Below are 15,463 nucleotides of genomic sequence, written 5' to 3'. Positions count from 1 at the left end.
ATTTTATGCTAGTAGGTTATCTTATGAGGGAGTGAAAAACAAAAAAATTAGTAAATAACAAATATGTGCCCTTTTTGTTGATCCTAAAACTTGTCAGTCATTACCTCTTAATGCAAAGAGGTTTCCCATACATTGGTGCACCAATGTGCAGATGAAGAATCTTTTTTGGAAGAGGTGGTGGATGGTCTTTGACGAACCACCTTGTAATAATTTTCAGGTGCCATTATATTTTTTGAGGAAAATATACTATGAGTTTGTCCTCAATATGCTTCCTAACTATTTTGATATGAGAGAGTTCCGTGGTAGTGGTGGCGGCTATGCCCAAGATAGACCTGGAGCCCATAGGTGTGTAGCCTAGGAGAGTTGTTGCCTCCTAGCACCAAAACCCAAGGTGCATTTCACTGTCCCAATAGACCTGAAAGAGTCGATGGAGCTACAGACTCTTTAGGCAGCCACAACATTGAATGATTTGATCATCTAGCATGGGACATAGTTAGCACACCCTATTGTAGTTGGGATTTGTAGACTGATTTGTGTTTTTTTTCTATTTTATATGTACAGTGCCCATTGAGTTATGTAGATATGTTGAATGCACTTGATACACCTGAGGATCGAGAGAGGACATAGGTATGGATCCCTACTTTGTTTTCTTGATTTTATGATTATACGAACGTGTACATGTGAACTTGTGATAAATTATAATCTTATCATTTTTTCATATAGGAAATATCCATAGTTACTTCATCAATGACGAGCCCTCCTCTGTGTGCTGGAGAGGATCTTAGGCTCTGGTACACTTTTGTTTGATATATTACATTAATTATTTTTAACATACAATACTTATCATTATATTGATTGTATTTAATCTTTGATCATTTTTTGTACAGGTAATAGCGACAATTGCTCCATCAATGGTGAGCCCTTATTGGTCTATTGGAGAAGCATCTTAGGCTTCGGTACACTTTTGTTCTCTATATTATAAATTTTTAGTTTTTTTTTATGTATATATTTTAGTACATTGTATTAATTGTATTTAATCTACAATAGCCCCCTTTGTGGTTCAGCCATAACTTGGAGCCTTTCAAGAAGGTATTCAAGAGAACTTCTAAGGCTAACAAGGAGAAGCCAAAGAAGACAGTTGATCCTAGATCAACAGATGAGGTAATCTACATTTCTATTGCAAAGAAATTATAGTTAAATGCATAGTTATGTTGATAATTGTGAACTATTTTCTACAAAAGGATTCTAACTTGGCTTTTGAATTGTGGTTTTGCAGCCATCTACAGAGCCACATACTACATCGAAGAGGCTCAAATTTGATGATCCACCACAAGTATAGGATCATATAGTGTTAGGTGTGGTCATTGAATGACCAATACATATAGATATATTCTACATTTTTATTGTACATTGATTTGTACATGGCATATGCCACATTTTTTTAATACTTGTATTGCTTGGCATACATGCCTTTTTTGATATATAAATATGTTGATATTTGATCCAATAAATGTGTATTGAGATCATTATTGTGTATTCATTGTATTTGGTGGCTTCCCTTTTATAAAGTTAAATAATTATTTGCCTATGTAATCAACAATATGAATATAAACAACAAAAATCTATGATATTAAACATTTCAATCATGGAATATGATTTGATAAACTTTCTAAAATGTTGAATTAACCCTATAAAACTCTTTGTATTGAGTTTATTATTGTGTATTCATTTTATTTGGTGGCTTCCCTTTTATAAAGTTAGATGGATATTTGCCTATGTAATCAACAATATGAATATAAACAACAAAAATCTATGATATAAAACATTGCAATTGTGGAATATGATTTGATAAACTTTCTAAAATGTCGAACTAACCCTACAAAACTATTTATTTCAATGAAAATGATATTCAATGGTAATGGTCATATTTGATCCATGGTAATTATCAGTGGATGCTTTTGATTCCTTTCATTTATATTTGTCAAAGTGTGTGGTGCAAGAGCATCCTCATTCTTGCAATGGTCAAATTTTGCTTCCCGTTTGTCATGTGCACAAACCAACACCACAAGAATGTCTGGGTGGGTGATTTTATGCTAGGCATGCTCCTATCATGACTCCCAAAGCATCAGAACATCAAGAGCCATACCCTACCGACGCGATCTATCAATTGTCCTAAGTCCGAAAAATTATCAAACTTTGACGGACTATTTCTCCCAATCCAAGATTCATATGATCGATCTATTTGAACCTATAGGGTCACATGAGACTCCTCTACAATGATCTATCTCAATTTCTAACGACTCGGAGCCATTTTTAAATGGTAGCATTTTTTCACTTGCTACAAAAGAAATTAGTGGCATGCAGTGCAAAGTTGCAAGATAGGCTATAATTGTTCTTGTTCATCATGGGCACAAACCAACAACACGAGCACAACATGGTGGGCAGGTTTATGCTAGGAATTTTCATGTTGTGCCTCCCAAAGAACCAGAATGTTGAGAGCCATACTCTACCAGTGCGATGTAGAAGTTGCTTGACAACTTTTTTGATAATAATGACAATTTTCGCTCAAATTGTATTTAGACTCAATCTATGATTCCCATGACCCAATAATAACTCAAATAATTCTCCATTATTATACAAGAATCAAGAATTCTCATGATTGACCTTATCAACAATAGTCATGATTGACCTTATCACATCACATAAACACAAAAAATATTTACAAAAAATAGTCACAAAATACTGACACAAAACATAGTCACAAAATATAGTTACAAAATATAGTCACAAAACATAGTCACATATTATTCAAAAAATTTCCTCTAAATATGGAAAAATCAGCTCTTGGCTATTTAAATATAAAAAAAAATGTGTTACAAATTGTCTCGTGGGCTTTTATGTAAAATTTGGCATTTAAATATGTGTGATTCATCTCATCGCCATTTTAATATACAAATTTTGGCATCTAAATATGTACAAATTAGCTCATGGCCATTTAAATATACAAAATTATGCCCTTAAACATGTACAAAATTATATGTTCCAGTACCACGTATGCGGTATTTTTACTAAGCCCATATGTGTTGTTAGGCCCAAAAATGTTTGCAGACCAACATCCATATTTCCAATACCTCGTACATGCTTTAAACATATAAATACCTTGTACGCATTGTTAGGCCTTAAAAATGTTTAGCATACCAGTGAACTAATAGTCCCAGTACCCCATACATGCTTTTTATAGTAAATAAAATGTGAAGGAAAATGGAGGGAGGGAGAGGGTGAGGGGGAGGGGCAAGGAGAGGGAGAGGGGGAGGGAGTGGTCGAGAGAGGGGGAGAGGGAGAGAGAGAGAGAGGGGGTGGTGAGGGGGAGAGAGGAAGAGAGAGGGATAGGGAGGGTGATAGAGAATGGAAAAGGGAGAGAGAGAGAGAGATAGGATGGAAAAGGGAGGGAGGTAGATAGATAGATAGATAGATAGATAGATAGAGAGAGAGAGAGAGAGAGAGAGAGAGAGAGAGAGGGGGGGAGAGAGGGAGATAGAGAGAGGGAGAGGGAGATGGAGGGATGGAGAGGGGGAGAAAGAGAATGGAAAAGAAAGGGAGAGAGAGAGAGAGAGAGAGAGAGAGAGAGAGAGAGAGAGAGAGAGAGAGAGAGAGAGAGAATTTACCAAAAGCTTCATTCTTATCTTTCAAGAATGTGACCCACATCATCCTTGAACAGTCATCAGTGAATATCATGAAATATCTATCACCTGAAATGCTTCTAGTTCCTATTGGTCCACATAGATCCGTATGAACCAAATCTAACAAGTGCTCTACTAAGAAAGACTTTCTTTTGAATGTAGAAGAAGTCATCTACATTCTTTACAAAGAGTATTAACTGGTTTGTCTATCTGAGGTAGACCTCTTACTGTCTTAGACTTACTCACTTTAACAATATTGTCAATATTTATGTGACTAAATCTTCTATGCCAAAGAGAACTATCAACTATTTTTGCAATCAAACGGTTGCTAACTTTTGGATTAAGATGAAATAGATTAGCTCTAGTCTATTTACTGGTTGCAATCAGTTCACCTTTGTTGTCAAAGGTTTTGCACATGCTATTTCTAAGTTCCAGTGGATATCCTATGTCATTTAGTTGTGCTATGCTAAGAAGATTATTCTTAAGACCTTCAACCCACTAGACATCGTTAGCATTGCTCTTCCCATTAAGAGAAATAACTCCCATACCTTTAACCAACAGGGTGAGTCATTGACAAATCTGACAACATCGCCATCAAATTCCTTCAAGGAAAGAAATTTTCTCTGATCACCAGTCATGCGATGTGAACAACCACTATCAATGATCCAATCATCAAAGTTATCCATCTTGGATACTAGAGCCTTCTGATCAGATGTTTCTTCCTTAATAGGCACAAGCACAATATCTTCACTAGCATCATCATCAGTAATACCACTGTCAATAGCTACAAGACAATCTCTCTTGCCTTTGCCCCTATACTTCTTAAATTTGTCTCTCATTTTCATTATTAGGGCAATTAGCTACTATATGAACAATCTTATTGTAAGCAAAATATTTCAATGGTAGCTTACCTCTGTATTTACCAGTGCCTCTAGGCAGTCATTTTTCCAACAATGCTTCAAGCTCCACTAAACTATCTTCATCATCAACATCTTTGCTAGATCTAGATTCATAGCAATGGCCAATATCTCTACTTCTTTTCATAGATGGGTTAGAGACAAGCTCTAAATGCAGATTCTGATTTTTGTACACTACCATCATAGCCATTTAGCTCAAAAGAAGTAAGCTTTCCAATAATAGAGTCAAGAGTTACCTTAGTCTTGTCAATGCATTTCAACTCCTGAATAGCTGCAACTCGAATAGCATAGACCAGTAGCAAGGTTCTCAATACTTTACTGACAACTATGGCATCTTCCACTTTCCCTCTTGCACTTTTTATTTCACCAACTATCTCTTTAATCCTTTAACCATACTGTTGGATATTTTCTCCTTCAGACATTCTCATGTCATCAAACTTTCCTCTTAAACTCTCTTCTTTAGCAATCTTTACATGTTCATCACCACTATTAATCTCTTCAAGTTTTTTCCACTCTTGATATGCAGTTTCAAGACCATGAATGACTACATATTCAACATCAGATAGGGAACTGATAATAGCCTCTAATGCTTGATGATTCTCTTGTTGTTCTTTCTTCTGATCATCAATCAAAGTACCAGTAGGTGCAGTATACTTATTTTCTATATGATCCCAATATTGAATTCCTAGAATTTTAATGTAAATCTTCATTCTATCACTCCATATCCTATAGTTATCTTTGTTAAACTTAGGGACTTCTTTCTTCATCATGAACTATAGGATCTTTTCCTCAAGCTATTAGGCTTAGAGATCTAAGAGTACCTGAAACGCTCTGATAACAATTAATGATATGATGAAAGAATAAGGATCTGGTAGAATACTAAGAGGGGGGTGAATTAGTATACTCAAAAACTGAAAATAAACTCCCAATCTCAAAAAAAACTTATCAACAAATAAATCTATCAAGATAATGTCTCAAAGATTACCAACATCAATCAATCATCAACCAGTTTGACTATTATACCAACTTAACAGTAAACAACTTCAATCTTCTAAACATCAACAATGCTTAATCAAATATCAACATATTCATCTCTCATGCTTCTAGTTATCATGCCTTATCAGAATAGCTAAGTAATTAATCTAATCAACAAATAAGATCATAAGCACAAAAGCATTCACCACTAGACACAAATATTTATATGTGGAAAACCCAAATAGGTAAAAACCACGGTGAGATGAGACTCACAAGGATAGCTATTTGAACTCTTCTGAAGTTCACCCTGTTAGGATCCAAGCCTGTTAAAGCTTTACAATAAGTCATGGTAAGAACTAATTCTAGTTAGGAATCACCCGGTTAAGGGATTTACAAATATGCCTTGATGAAAAGAACAATACCCTGTTAGGAGTAACCTCATTGGAGGATTTGAGAATCCAAACTAATGGACCACCTTGTTAGAGGGTTTAATAAGTAACCAAGCTTGTTAGACCTTACCTGGTTAGGGGATTTTGATTTCTGTTGTAATTGTGAATAACACTATATCTGCTTGATCAAATCCTTCTTAAGCTTCAATATGCCTTTACACAAACTGCAAATCCATCCACCAGTTTGGCAACCACACACTCAACTAATTTTTGCCAACTTTGCCAACATTCTTTACAAACAACTTCATCGACCTTAAATACAAATCAACTAGGTTGGTAACACAACAAAAACCTAGTTCTCATCATCAAGATTACAAACAAGTCGGTACAGTCTTGACCATTATAAATCATAACAATCTCTTCACATTAATCAAGAAAATTCCAACCACTCCATGACCACCGCTTCATAAAACTTTTAACTCATCACACGTTATGAATTTGATGCAATCCACTTTGCTCTTTTCCAAGATAACAAACACACCAAATCAATCGGAACTTATCCTCATACAATGATCACATGTGTCTCCATCATTACTGCTCAACGTAAACCAATAAACTTGATCGGTTAGGGTTTAACACAAAACAATTGGTAGGATTTACCAATTTACATAACATAGAAATGTTTAACCTTATACACTGGTTCCACTTACAAACTACTATATACCGGTTTACAACATCTTCCACAAAGTTTATCATACCAGTTACAAGACAAAAGAAAAGTCAACAGTAACATCAACAATATTATGAATATCATTCATTGGTTCAATTAACATCAATGACAACATATGATTAATGCAATCTATATGAAAAATACCAACAATCTAAAAATACCAATAGCGACATCAACTTTTGTGAATGTGAAGCTATGCGGAACAGAAAGCTATCCCATCATGGCTTGAAACTGGTCCACATCTAGATTAGTGGGTACAAAGCTCTCTCTCAATGCTTTGTCGAGAATGGCCTTGTGCAAAGGGGATGTGCGTAAGAGCTCAAGAATGGAAATGAGGGTGGGTGTTTTCCCGAATTGATCTACAAGATCATACTCACTTTTGGTAGATAATGAAGTTGTGGTCTTGGATGGAATGCCTTACAAGGTGACTTTATCTCGATAGGTTGTGACATTACATTTAGAGGTTTCATCTTTTGCGGATGAAGAAGATGGTCGAATGCCTTTTAAAATAACTTTATTCCTTTAGGTAGAACCTTCGGGAGTTTTGTCCTTTATGATAATCATGGAAAACAATTTTATCCATTAAATGTGGTTTATAGTCGAGTCATAATCATAGGAAATCTTAGTATAATTGGCTTGATTATCTATTTTGTCTTTTCTTTTATCATGTTTAGAGAATGGCTCCTTGAACATCGCACACTCTTGATTGGAGGTGTGACCATCCACTTCTATGTCACCTATGCCAATGAGATCCTATATGATATTCTTCAATCTGTGACAAATGCTAGTTAAATGCCCTTTTCTCTTATGATATTCACAATATTCATCATCATTCCACCTATTTGGTTTTACTTTAGGCTCATATAGTGGACTATCTAGAATTGTTATAAGCTTGTTTGTCACTAACTTCTTGAATTTTGTTTCAGTTGGTTCTCCCAATAGTGTGTACTTCCTTTGAGGTTTTGATTGCCTTTGATTGTTCACTTAATTGTTCATATTAGAAGAACTTGCATCGGGAAAAGTTATCTTAGGTTTCACAATATTTTCATATACTACCCCATCGTTTACTATGTTCTTATTATTGTTCCAAAAATGGGGTTTGTCTTTCCCATTTGAATCCTCTTTATTCTCTTTGAATAACTTTATGACACCTTGCTCAATAAGGGATTTTTTTGTTGCCATTCCTTTTTCAACACCTCCTTGAAGGTAGACAAACAAGATTTTCTTAATTGATTATCTATTTTGTCTTTTCCTTTATCATGTTTAGGGAATGTCTACTTGAACATCGCATGTTCTTGATTGGAGGTGTGACCATCCACTTCTATGTCACCTCTGTCAATGAGATCATGTATTATATTCTTCAATCTATGACAAATGCTAGTTAAATGCCCATTGTTCTTATGATATTCACAATATTCATCATCATTCCACCAATTTGGTTTTACTTTAGGTTCATATGGTCGACTATCTAGAATTGTTATAAGCTTGTTTGCCACTAACTTCTTGAATGTTGTTTCAATTGGTTCTCCCAATAGTGTGTACTTCCTTCGAGGTTTTGATTTCCTTTGATTGTTCACTTGATTGTTCATATTAGAAGAAATTGCACCGAGGAAAGTTATCTCAGGTTTCACAACATTTACATCTACTACCCCATCATTGACTATGTTCTTATTCTTGTTCCAAAAATGGGGTTTGTCTTTCCCATTTAAATCCTCTTTATTCGCTTTGAATAACTTTATGATACCTTGCTCAATAAGGACTTTTTCTATTGCCATTCCTTTTTCAATGACCTCCTTGAAGGTAGGCAAACAAGATTTTCTTAATTCATATCCAATATCCTTGTTGACATTTTGAGTGAACATTTCTAGCATCTGTTTTTGTGGGACATCACAAGAGAATCAACTAGAAAGACCTCTCCATCACTGTAAGATTGAAACAAAAGATTCCCCATTTTTCTACTTAGTATTGCATAAGGTAGCTACTGACACATCTATTTCAATGTTATATGAGAACTATTGTATGAAAACTTTTGCTAGGTCGCTCCATGATTTAGTTCCAGGTGGAAGTTGGGAGAACCATTCAATTTCTTCTTCACCTAAGCTTTGTGGGAATAATCTCATCAAGTGTGTTTCTTCTCCTGGTACCTCAATGCAAGATGTGAATAATTGTTTTATGTGTGCCTTAGGACTCCCTTTGACTTTGTACTTATTAGATTTTGGTATAAAAAAATCTATAGGAAATGGAGGCATTGGAATGCTTCTATCAAATAGGTAAGGACATATATCTTTCATTATATACTATTTCTTTGGTGTATTCATTCCTTCCATTTCCTTTTTCAAATACTTGATTTGTTGTTGCAAGTCGTTCTTGAGTGGTGTCTTTTCTCTTTGAGCTAGTCCCATGCCTAATCCATTGAGCAGAGGAGGAGGGATATAATGAATATATCGATGATATTGATCATATATGTGTTCATAAGGAGGAGGGACATAGTTATAGCTTGCATATGGACCACTTGGTATGGTGTTGTAATGAGGAGCACTAGGTTTAGGTTGATACATGTGATGACCATGAGAATGGGAGGTATCATTGTTGGCATTATGTGAACCGGTATGTGGACATGATAACACCGTATGTTGTCATTGATGTCAATATGTTGAAGAAGAGAGAATTCATATATGTGAGAACTGGTATAACACTGTGAACCGGCATTTGTGCCAAAGTGAAGTGTTGTGTTTGTTTAAGGTGAACCGGCATGTGGCTATGGGAACCAACATATGGGAGCTTTGTATGACTACCGGTTGGTAGTCTCAACTTCAGGGTTTCCGGTTGAAGTGTCAAAAGCCTATGTGACTCAATTGGTGACTTTGTGTGATGAGTTAGCATTGTAACGAAGAATAGAGCATGTTGCCATGTCAGCCTTATGTGTGTGAAGGATCTTGCATGAAGGAGATTGTCCCTATCTACCTTGGGAATGTGCAAAGTCTATAAATGGTGATAATGCATGATGGGTTATCAGTCGCCATGAAATCGGTGGAAAATGAACAATGGAGAACATCTTGAGATTGGTTTAAGACTGTTGCATTTAATGCAATGTGCTCAATGGTCAAGATTGAACCGTTTGAATTTATTAACCTAATAGGTTTATGATTTAGGGTTAATGCTATCAACCTATCTATTTCCTATAAGGTCAATGTGTTTCTTTCTGAGGTTATTGGAAAAATTTGTGTGTGTGTGTATCCAAGAGAAGAGATACGTGATTCTTGCCAGACCAGAAGAGAGAAGTGATACCTATAGAGTGTAAGTGTAGAAGGTGAAGAGGAGCTAAATCAGATCTGTATTGGTATTGAGTGTTGTTACTAGATCATTGTAATACCTGTCGATCTCTAACCACTTCAACAGTTGGGAAATCCCTTAACAGGGTATCTTTAACCAACTTACTGTAGGTCCTTTAACAAGGTGACTCAAAACCATTAAGTTCTTGAAATCCTTGAACAAGGTAACCTTTAACAAGGTTTAACCCTTAACCGGGTATTCTAGCCATCCCTTAACTGGGTGATCCCTAATAGGATCAATTCCTAATAGACCCTATTGTATCAGTCTTTAATTAGACAAGGCTCCTAACAGAGTGGACTTATAAAGAGTTCAAAAACAAGCTTGTGGGTATTCATCCCCACCATGGTTTTTCCTAGTTGGGTTTCCACGTGAAAAATATGTGTGTCATATGTGATGTCTTTTTCATGTGATGCTATGTTGTTTTTTGTCAAGCTGTGAATCATGTTGATCTAGCTATTTATATATATATCTTTGATGGTAGATTACTTGTTCATGAACTAGAGTGAAATGGAAATGAAGTATTAGATCGTATGAGAAGATAAGTGTCAACCAGTTTATGCTTGTCTCAGTTACTCTTGGTTTTGCTGGTTGTACTCTGTTTAAGACCAGTGTTACCGTTTGTCTACCTAAGCACAGTGTCTGCTGACAAACTGGTTTAGGATTCTATTTTTGTCTGTACTGATTCACTCCCCCTTCTTAGTATTGGTTTGGTACTATCCATTCATCATTGAGTTATCATTTGGTATCAAAGTGTCCTCCAAGTCCTCTGTGTTATAAGTTGAACCGCTTGAGGTAAAGATCCTAGCCTAATGATGAAGAGGGAAGGTCCAAATTTCAACAAAGAAAATTTTAGCATATGGAAAGATAGAATGAAGATATACATCAGAAGCTATGTTGATAATGCCAATTTTTCCCCTACTGGTACTCTCACCGATGACCAAAAGAGAGAGATGCAGGAGAATGGGCAAGTCATGGAAGCCCTAATTAGTAGTTTATTTGACATTGAGTTTATTGATGTTCAAGATAAGGTAAATCCCAAAGAGATATGGTATACTCTTGAAAATATCTATGGTGGTGATGAGCATGTAAAACAAGCTAAGGAAGAAAGCCTTAGAGGACAGTTTGAAGACATGTGGATGGTTGAAGGTGAGACCATTCAATAGTATGGAGTAAGAATCAAAACTGTTATTGGAGATATCAAGAGGGTAGGTGGTAAAATGGAAGATTCCACTGTGGTAAGCAAAGTCCTGAGATCCTTATTACCGGTCTATTCAATAAGGGTTGTTGCTATTCAGGAGTTGAGATCAATAGACAAGACTAAGGTATCCCTAGACTCCATCATTCCAAAGTTGATAGCTGATGAGCTAAATAGTTTTGATGGCAGTGTTCAAAAGACTGAATCAGCTTTTAAAGCTTCTGTTGTACCATCCAAAAAAGGAAAAGAAGCTAGCACTAGTGGTGAACAAAGACGGAGCAAAGAAATGGATGATGAGGAGATTTTGATGGCATTTGAAGCTCTTCTTGCCAGGAAACTTCCTAAAGGAACCGGCAAATAAAGAGGTAAGCTCCCTTTGAAATACTTTTCTTGTAACCAGATAGGACATATTGCTGTAAACTATCCTAATGGTGACAACAAGGAAAAACCGGAAAGATTCAAGAAATTCAAAGGAGGAAACTGAAGAAATTATTTTGTGGTAGTTGATGAAGGTGTCACAGATGAGAAATCAGAGGATGAAGAAAATGAAGATATTGTGTTTGTTGTTGTCAAGGAAGATGTGTTAGACAAGAAGGCTCTTGTCTCCCGCTTTGATAATTCCAATGAGTGGATTATTGACAGTGGTTGTTCTCACCATATGACTGGTGACCAAAGCAAGTTTCTATCATTGGAAGAGTATGATGGTGGTGTGGTTCACTTTGGTAATGATGCACCATGTATGGTCAAAGGTAGAGGGTCCATCTCTCTGAATGGAAAGAGTAGTGTTGACAATGTGTATTGGGTTGATGGTCTCAAACACAACCTTCTAAGTGTTTCCCAGCTGAATGACAGTGGTCTCACTCTGGAATTCAAGAATGGAGTGTGTAGAATCAAAGGAAAGAATCGTGAATTGGTGGCCACCGGAATGTAGACCAAAGGAAACCTATTTCAGCTGAATGCAAATATAAGTACATGTCTTATGGCTAAATTTGATGACAACTGGATATGGCATAAGAGACTCTGCCATGTAAACTTTGATAATATTATGAATGCCAATAAGATTAGGGTAGTTAGAGGGTTGCCGGTGCTAAGAAAACCAGACAATACCTTGTGTAGAGAGTGTCAACTGGGGAAAATGTCTTCGTCAACCTTTAAAGGTAAACCTTTCACTGCTGACAATTTGCTTGATCTTGTGTATACTGATTTGTGTGGTCCTATGAAAACTAGGATTGTGTAGGGTGATAGGTACTTCATGATTCTCACTGATGACTGCTCAAGAATGATGTGGGTCACATTCTTGAAAGATAAGTCTGAAGCTTTTGTAAAGTTCAAAGCCTCCAGAGCATTAGTGGAGAAGGAAAGTGGTAAAAGGATCAAGTGCCTAAGAACTGATTAAGGAGGGGAATTCACTTCCAGTGAATTCAACAAGTACTGTGAAGAAAATGGCATCAAGAGGCATCTGTCTGCCCCCCGGACTCCATAGCAAAATGGCCTAGGAGAGAGGAATAACCAGACTATGGTTGAAGCAGCTAGAAATATGTTGATTCAAGGAAAGGTAGCTCACACCTTTTGGAGAGAAGTGGTGAGCATTGCCTACTATGAAGAAAATGCCATTAAGAGGCATCTATCTGCCCCTTAGACTCCACAACAGAATAGCCTAGGAGGGAGGAATAACTAGACTATGGTTGAAGCAGCTAGAAATATTTTGATTCAAGGAAAGGTAGCTCACACCTTTTGGAGAGAAGCAATGAGCACTGCAGTCTACACAATGAATTGGGTACTCATCAAGAAAGGTAAGGATAAAACTCCTTATGAGTATTGGACCAGTAAGACACCTATGGTTAGCTACTTTAGAGTGTTTGGTAGAAAATGTTACATCAAAAGCAGTGAACACTAGAGAAAGTTTGATGCAAAATGTGATGAGGGAATATTCCTAAGGTATTCCACCAAGAGCAAAGCTCTCATGTGTTTCAATAATAGGACTCGGAGAACTATGGAAAGCATCAATGTAAGAGTTGATGAAAGCTCTAAGAAAACTGAGGAAACTGGTAGTGAGCAAGTGGTAAATGAACTTGTTGTAACCTTTTGGGAACCAGTTGTCAGTCAACTGAGTACCAGTAATAGTGTTCCTACATCGGTAGATGTAGATACTGATACTGATGGAGATGAGGATGAAGAAGAAAAGAAAGAGGAATATATCAAGACCATTCCTCAGTATGTCAAGTTGAATCATGATCCTAAGAAGATCATAGGAGATAAGGATGTGGGAATCCTTACAAGAAGAAAGGTCAGAGAAAACTCATGTATGATCTTTGAATTTGAGCCTAAATCATTCAAAGAGGCACATAAAGATGAGGATTGGATCAAGGCAATGGAAGAGGAACTTGACTAGATAGAGAAAAATGGTACATGGTCTTTGGTATATAGATCGGAGCATAAAAATATCATTGGCACCAAATGGGTTTTCAAAAATAAGCTGAATGAGGATGGTACAGTGATTAGAAACAAAGCCAGACTGGTGTGCAAAGGATATGCCTAAGAAGAAGGAGAAGACTATGGAGAAACCTTTGCTTCTATAGCCAGATTGGAAGGAGTTTGTATGCTTCTTGCATATGCAGCTTTTAAAGGATTCAAAGTATATCAAATGAATGTAAAATCTGCATTCCTAAATGGTGTACTTGAAGAGGAGGTGTATATAGAGCAACCAGATGGGTTTGCCCTATCTGAAGATAGTGACATGGTGTGTAGGCTACATAAAGCCTTATATGGTCTAAAGCAGGCACCTAGAGAATGGTATGAACACCTGCACTCCCATCTTGTGAAGATTGGATTTGAGAGAACAAGCAAAGATAGCAATATCTACTTGAAGTTTGAAGGAGATCAGATCCTGATCTGTGAGGTATTTGTTGATGACATTATCTTTGGTGGAGATGACAAGATGAGTCATGAGTTTGCAGATGAGATGAAGAAAGAGTTTGAGATGTCACTCATAGGGGAGATTAAGTTCTTCATTGGTCTGCAGATCCAACAGATGAAAGATGGAATCTTTATCACTCAGTCCAAGTATGTCAAAGAGGTGTTGAAGACCTTTGGCATGGAAGATAGCAAATCGGTTGGTACACCGATGGTGACTGGCTGTAAACTATCCAAAGAGGATGACTCGGCATTGGTTGATGAGAAGGAATACCGATCAATGATTGGTAAGTTGCATTATGTAGTACATAGCAGACCAGATATTGCACATGCAGTTGGCAAGGTTCCAGAAAAGCCTAAGAGAATCCCACTTGATTGCAGTCAAGCGGATTCTTAGGTATCTGCAGGGAACTATTGATTATGGATTGTGGTATCCATATAGCAAGGATTTAAACTTGAAAGTATTCACAGATGCTGATTGGGCAGAGAATGTAGATGATCAGAAGAGCACAACCGGTGGTGCATTCTTCCTCAGTGGTAGACTGGTCTCATGGATGAGTAAGAAGCAAAGTTGTATCTCTCAGTCTACAGTGGAAGCAGAGTATGTTGCAACTTTCATGAACTGCACTTAGACAATTTGGATGAAGCATGTATTGAATGGCTTCAAAGTTCCTATATCTAAACCAGTAAGTATATTTTGTGACAATACTAGTGAAATTAACATCTCCAAGAATTCGGTTTTACATTCTAGAACCAAGCACTTTGAGCTCAAGTGTCATTTCTTGAGGGAAAAGTTTCAGAACAAAGAGATTGCACTGGAACATGTTTCATGTAAGGAGCAGTTAGGAGACATATTCACCAAGCCTCTCCCAAAGGCTACATTTATGTACTTAAGAGGTGAATTAGGGGTGTTGCCCCTTTAGGAAGTAAACTAAAGGTATATGCTCCACATCAGTCAAGTATTGCATAGTCAATTTTTTCTTCAAGATTGATGTGCTGAAGGATGCTACTCCTTAGGGGGAGTAGCATAATGGAACAGGGAAGCTTGTGCGTCCACTTTGGCATTGTTGTCAAAGGGGGAGAAGAAGAGTAAAAGAGAAGATATCTACATAAATTGGGGGAGAATATGTGAAGCAGAGAGATATCTATGTATATTACCTTCAATGCCAAAGGGGGAGATTGTTGGCATTATGTGAACCGGTATGTGAACATGATGACACTGTATGTTGTCATTGATGTCAATATGTTGAAGAGGAGAGAACCGGTATACATTGTGAACCGGCATTTGTGCCAAAGTGAAGCGGTGTGTTTGTTTAAGGTGAACCGACATG

Source organism: Cryptomeria japonica, chromosome 5, assembly GCF_030272615.1.
Source record: "Cryptomeria japonica chromosome 5, Sugi_1.0, whole genome shotgun sequence".
In the NCBI taxonomy this organism is placed as follows: domain Eukaryota; kingdom Viridiplantae; phylum Streptophyta; class Pinopsida; order Cupressales; family Cupressaceae; genus Cryptomeria; species Cryptomeria japonica.
The sequence above is the reverse complement of the archived record's forward strand: the minus strand, read 5'-3'. Positions refer to the sequence as shown.